The sequence below is a fragment of the Gymnoscopelus microlampas genome (genome assembly GCF_963454915.1).
Source record: "Gymnoscopelus microlampas genome assembly, chromosome: 4".
In the NCBI taxonomy this organism is placed as follows: domain Eukaryota; kingdom Metazoa; phylum Chordata; class Actinopteri; order Myctophiformes; family Myctophidae; genus Gymnoscopelus; species Gymnoscopelus microlampas.
In genome coordinates this window covers 39,034,173-39,041,667 of record NC_139941.1, presented here as the reverse complement: position 1 = coordinate 39,041,667, position 7,495 = coordinate 39,034,173, and positions in this window count along the sequence as shown.

The window sequence follows — 7,495 nt, the reverse complement described above, 5'->3', positions numbered from 1 at the left end:
ATTCACCTATAAAGACATGCCCAAAATAGGGACACCAGATTGAAAGTGTTTAATTTATAGGCTTAAAGTCTAGAGGTGGAGTGGAGTTGACAGCTCTTCCTTAGTGAAGGGGCCAAGAATGTGGCCAAAGGAATGTCCTCATTGTCATTGACTGGGATTTCTACGGATGTATGAATCATACTATCTCTGTGCAGATTCCATTAGGAGGCCATGGTCAGCCATGGTCATCAAACTGCAGATGGACCGGATGACCTAATCCTCACTCTCTCTTCTCTCAATGTCTGTCTCTCTCTACCCCACTCTCAGATAGCGTGTGACATGTAACTGTACTGGAACAAAACCTCAAGCCAAAGAATGCCTACATGGTTTTACAGGTCAACAACAATAACATTATTATTGTTTCCCACGATCCAAGTGTCTTACTCTTTTCCCTCCTAGCTCCCAAGCTGTGGAATGACCTCCCTCCAGGACTGCAGACTCACTCATCAGTTTCCACCGCAATCTGAAAAACATCAGATGTATGTTGGTTATTGTTCCCATTCAATTAGACATACACTGCGAGTCCACAAATGATGAGAATGTTATTTAGATAGCATGCTGTTTAGACAGATAAAAGTGTGATGTTTAGATGTTTACCTGGTATTCTAGTTACTTTGTAGCACACATTTGTTTTCTTTAAACTTTATCTACTTGATCATTAATACTGTCGTTTGTAGACTAGGGTTCATTCATGGCATTTACTCTGATCTTGCGCTCTGGATAAGATCGTCTGAAAAATGCCTACGCTGTATTAGCTCCTCGCACAACATTGCAGACACCGGTCGGGTTCTATATAAACGGGCATTTATTGCTTCAGGCATTCTCCTCATCCCTCAGTCATGCCGTGAGAACTATGTTCACACAAAAAATAATAAGGATACAATCAATAAATTGCACTGTACATACATAACAACATGGATCAAAGCATACAAACGAAAATACAATGACATGTAGAAATGCGCAACGCGCACGTTAACCACAACGGTAACATCAAAGCGAGATCAAACATTAGAATACCTCGTTGGCCGCATGTTGTGGAAAAGAGGTTCTTTGTGCTTTGGTTCGTTAAAGTCCTTAGAAAGTCCTTTTGACCGTCTGTCCTTGGTTTCAGACGTCTTTAGTAACTTTAGCAGCGCGATATGACATACACTGCAACTTTACAGAGCTTTTGTTACAGGTTTGTTTGCACCACCTGTCAGTAATGACATGCAACCAAATGCATCAATCAGTAATGGTCCGGTGTGCTACTGACAGACAGGGAACATTTGTTCCGCCCCAGAACATTTAATCACATTATGTTTTTACATTTTTAACCTTACGTGAAATCAATTATGACCCAAAACATTTATTTATATCATGAAATTAGGAATTATACCTTATGAACTTAATTTTCTGTATTTTAGCAATTTTAGTATTTTTATAGTTTGCATTTTAATAACAGCACTTAGCACTTACACTGTAAAATGTATTAGATCTTTGCCTCCGCAGGGGTCAGATAGAGTTTGGAATAGAATGAGTATGATCGATCCTGTTTTTCTGTTTATACAATATTCCCTGTTATTATTCTGAAACTAAAGCCACGATGCAAATTTCTGACCCCTCAGTCCTGACACTTGGAATGTCATTAGACTGAGATACAAATTGTATGCCATTTTCAGTTAGGCAAAGTTTGGATCTTAAATCAGTGATGGCATCACACTGATGAGAGCCAAATAAGTGACAAATAGAAGGTGTTCAAGGGGGAATTGTGGTCAGAATAGTGCTATGGTAGGGGTTTCTTTGTCTCTCAGAGCAACCCTAACTATCTAACACTGTTTACTCATCATGTTCCTCCCTGTGAGCACTCATCTGTGCAATGTTTATGGCTCTCCAAGTGGCTGGTATAATGCTCTTCCTTCCCTGGATTGTGGCTCTGTGCTGTGTACAACATTTCCAAAGTCTAATTGGGCAACCGTTGCAACTGTCAGGACATTGAATCTAACGAATCACAAACCTTTGGTTAGTGTGTGCATTCAAAGTGACATGGATGACTATATATTTTACTATATGTCCCAATTAGGGAGCCCAATGATCGGCACAGTGTCTCAATACTTCCACCTAGTGTAAGGCTCTATTGCTCTATTGTTGACTTCATTCATTGAAATCAGAAGTACAAATTACAGCAAACTTTCACAAAAGAAATTAACGAAACAGAAAACACATTTGGAAACAAACGTAGAGTAGCTGGGATTGAATATACAACCTTGAGCATCTTCAATCACATGCTGAAGTATCTGAGGCACTGAGAATGCGAATGCCTTTATTTGTTCTCCATTGAGCTTCTCAAACTTTCCTCAGTTAATTATCTTTAAAAGTCAGAATTTCTATACCGTTGACAGCTTTTCAGTTTTCTGCACGTTGGCGTCTACTAGTTTGAAGAACACAAAGCCTCAGCATCTTCAGTTAAGTGCAGAACCTACCTGGCAAGGGAGCATATCTAAATTTTATTCCCAGGGTTTACAGGGTCCTATGATGTTCCCCTTCCCACCCAGGTTCCTATGTATCCCAGTCCAATATTCTGTTTAACACATTAAGTAAACATTTCAAAAGGTTTTATGTTGTCAGAGACTAATTTTCCACAGGCCCTATGTTTAGCTTCATGCTATGTTCCCAGAACATACCACATAAATGTTCCCTAGTTATGATTTATGCACCTTTTATTTAAGATGATTAGTTGTTACCTCCCATTATACAAGTTTAAGAAAATAACATTCCTGGGTTTGGGCTCCTCTGCATTGCAGCAACAATGCCTGTTGCGAGGTGTTGTGAGCTTGTAGATCTGCTGTTTTCACAATATTTATCTGTAGGAACTGAGTCAAACTAAATGTAATGCCTCAACTCCTACAATTCCAAGTGCTTATCAGGGTGGGGGGTCCCCAGTTCAAATATGATTATTTTGGCGGGGTCACAGTCTGAAAAGGACACCGGTGCTGTATTATTACAGCGTGTGAAACAACTCAGTGCAATTCTTCCTCTCTCCATATATGGGCATGTGCCGTCAGACACATTACACTGCTGCCAACTTGCCTATAACAATACTGATTTGCACATCCATATTTGAGAATGTTGGCGTTTCGCATTAGCAGGGGTCTAGTCTAGTGCTCTTTCTCTCTGAACACAGAGGTTCTTTTCGAGTCCCAGACCTTCTGTAGTTGCCACTTCAGAAACACAGGAGAGGGTTGTGTATAGTGCTCTGTCTCTGAACAAAGAGGTTCCTTGTTTGAGACCTGTAATTCATTTTTGTGGCTAACATACAGGAGAACACTTCAAAAACATTATGGCACAATTGTTCGGTGTGAGTGTGTTATAGTGCAGTCGTCTAGTGCCCTGCCTCTGAACACAGAGGTTCAATGTTTCTATCCCAGACCTTCTGTAGTTAACTTTTTAGGCTAACATACAAGAACACTTCGAAAGCATTAGGAGACACATGTTGAATGTGATGTGGTAGTAGTCTACTGCTCAGAATCTCAGCACAGAGATTCGATGTTCAAGTCCCTGTCGTACTGTTGGTAAATACAGGAGTACTTTAAAGTTTTACAGGCTAACATACAAAATGCTACTGACAGACAGGGAACATTTGTTCCGCCCCAGAACATTTAATCACATTATGTTTTTACATTTTTAACCTTACGTGAAATCAATTATGACCCAAAACATTTATTTATATCATGAAATTAGGAATTATACCTTATGAACTTAATTTTCTGTATTTTAGCAATTTTAGTATTTTTATAGTTTGCATTTTAATAACAGCACTTAGCACTTACACTGTAAAATGTATTAGATCTTTGCCTCCGCAGGGGTCAGATAGAGTTTGGAATAGAATGAGTATGATCGATCCTGTTTTTCTGTTTATACAATATTCCCTGTTATTATTCTGAAACTAAAGCCACGATGCAAATTTCTGACCCCTCAGTCCTGACACTTGGAATGTCATTAGACTGAGATACAAATTGTATGCCATTTTCAGTTAGGCAAAGTTTGGATCTTAAATCAGTGATGGCATCACACTGATGAGAGCCAAATAAGTGACAAATAGAAGGTGTTCAAGGGGGAATTGTGGTCAGAATAGTGCTATGGTAGGGGTTTCTTTGTCTCTCAGAGCAACCCTAACTATCTAACACTGTTTACTCATCATGTTCCTCCCTGTGAGCACTCATCTGTGCAATGTTTATGGCTCTCCAAGTGGCTGGTATAATGCTCTTCCTTCCCTGGATTGTGGCTCTGTGCTGTGTACAACATTTCCAAAGTCTAATTGGGCAACCGTTGCAACTGTCAGGACATTGAATCTAACGAATCACAAACCTTTGGTTAGTGTGTGCATTCAAAGTGACATGGATGACTATATATTTTACTATATGTCCCAATTAGGGAGCCCAATGATCGGCACAGTGTCTCAATACTTCCACCTAGTGTAAGGCTCTATTGCTCTATTGTTGACTTCATTCATTGAAATCAGAAGTACAAATTACAGCAAACTTTCACAAAAGAAATTAACGAAACAGAAAACACATTTGGAAACAAACGTAGAGTAGCTGGGATTGAATATACAACCTTGAGCATCTTCAATCACATGCTGAAGTATCTGAGGCACTGAGAATGCGAATGCCTTTATTTGTTCTCCATTGAGCTTCTCAAACTTTCCTCAGTTAATTATCTTTAAAAGTCAGAATTTCTATACCGTTGACAGCTTTTCAGTTTTCTGCACGTTGGCGTCTACTAGTTTGAAGAACACAAAGCCTCAGCATCTTCAGTTAAGTGCAGAACCTACCTGGCAAGGGAGCATATCTAAATTTTATTCCCAGGGTTTACAGGGTCCTATGATGTTCCCCTTCCCACCCAGGTTCCTATGTATCCCAGTCCAATATTCTGTTTAACACATTAAGTAAACATTTCAAAAGGTTTTATGTTGTCAGAGACTAATTTTCCACAGGCCCTATGTTTAGCTTCATGCTATGTTCCCAGAACATACCACATAAATGTTCCCTAGTTATGATTTATGCACCTTTTATTTAAGATGATTAGTTGTTACCTCCCATTATACAAGTTTAAGAAAATAACATTCCTGGGTTTGGGCTCCTCTGCATTGCAGCAACAATGCCTGTTGCGAGGTGTTGTGAGCTTGTAGATCTGCTGTTTTCACAATATTTATCTGTAGGAACTGAGTCAAACTAAATGTAATGCCTCAACTCCTACAATTCCAAGTGCTTATCAGGGTGGGGGGTCCCCAGTTCAAATATGATTATTTTGGCGGGGTCACAGTCTGAAAAGGACACCGGTGCTGTATTATTACAGCGTGTGAAACAACTCAGTGCAATTCTTCCTCTCTCCATATATGGGCATGTGCCGTCAGACACATTACACTGCTGCCAACTTGCCTATAACAATACTGATTTGCACATCCATATTTGAGAATGTTGGCGTTTCGCATTAGCAGGGGTCTAGTCTAGTGCTCTTTCTCTCTGAACACAGAGGTTCTTTTCGAGTCCCAGACCTTCTGTAGTTGCCACTTCAGAAACACAGGAGAGGGTTGTGTATAGTGCTCTGTCTCTGAACAAAGAGGTTCCTTGTTTGAGACCTGTAATTCATTTTTGTGGCTAACATACAGGAGAACACTTCAAAAACATTATGGCACAATTGTTCGGTGTGAGTGTGTTATAGTGCAGTCGTCTAGTGCCCTGCCTCTGAACACAGAGGTTCAATGTTTCTATCCCAGACCTTCTGTAGTTAACTTTTTAGGCTAACATACAAGAACACTTCGAAAGCATTAGGAGACACATGTTGAATGTGATGTGGTAGTAGTCTACTGCTCAGAATCTCAGCACAGAGATTCGATGTTCAAGTCCCTGTCGTACTGTTGGTAAATACAGGAGTACTTTAAAGTTTTACAGGCTAACATACAAAATAACACTAAAATATTAGGAGACCTGTTGAAGGCTGAAAGGTGCCTTGGTGCAATGGTGAGGTGTGCTTGATCTGTTACCGCTGGCGTACACCTTTCTCTTTGAGAGTTTGATGGTGTATACATGTGCGTACAGTATACAGTATGTGCTCTTGTGAATACATTCAATAAATACATTAAGTGTGGTTGTCTCAAAGGCAAGCACAGTACTGTTTCACCTATTTATTACAAGCAGAAAACGCAGCACTTCACGCCATGTTATCAGCTTGACTGGCATTGCTGGGGTATTGCACTGATCGGTGCCTGATTTCGGTACCCAACATTGTCCGGGTTATTGCGTGTGGGAAATAGTCACTCTCTCTCACAGCAGAGCCTCCCAGTCCCTAATAACACAACATTGGATTTTCAAACTTTGATTTCATACCTCATGTAAATGTCCTACAATCCTTAAATGACCCAAAAAAAGATAGATGCAAATACCTTTGTGTTCCATTTTCACCGATTTAATCCATTGAAGTCAACACTGATAGGATTGAATGCTGTCAGGAACTACAGTATAATTCCCCCAAATCCTGATAGTCTATAAAACATACATGACCAAGAGAATAACACGAGCTCAGAGATAAGCAACAACAGTGCTCAATGTGAAGAAAAAACAAAACAAAAACAATAACTACCAAGAAACCTTTCCAACTGCAGTTCACTTCACTTCACATACTAGCTTGGCATATAAAACCAACACTTGACAAGGCAATGAAGAAATAATTCCAAGTTTTACAATTTGCAGAGGATTGGTCAAAACAGAGCACTTCACACAGTGCTACCTAATGTTAGTAACAAGTTGTACTTTGTAAGGTGTACATCGTTACAATCTCTGACAAGTTTAGGGTCAGCAACGTATGATAGGTATAACGGGTAATAGAAGGAGAATCAAACATTTCAATTTCATTCACAACATCAACAGGACTTAGAGGAGCTAGTCTAAGGAACCATATGACCAAGGATAATGGACACATCATTATCAGCACACTGTCGTGGAATTCATAAACATACAAGAAGCACTTTTCATCAGGTCTCAAAGCTTAGGGTTAAAATTCTTCAAAGAACCTTCATAGATGCATGATTCTCACATGTAGTATCTTATAGAACAGGCAGGCAAGTAGTTATGATTAACAAACATCCTATACATACCAATAATACAGACATATCCAATACAAAGGTTGCAATCTCACATACAGTATTCACCATTTGGATTAATTTATTTTTTTCACAGGTGCAAAAGCAAAACCAATTTGGATAAAACAGATTAAATGGCAATGCTACCCCTACCACAGTTATTAACAAAGCATTACAGCTGCTGCGTTAACCACTTAAGCCCTATATACTTGACGAATAACGAAAAATAGCTAAGCCAATCTAGATGTGCTATTTTCACTATTTCCGATTTTTTTTTTAGAAATTCTTTGAAAATTGTTGTCCCCTAAAGTCTATAAAGACATGCCCAAAATAGGGAGG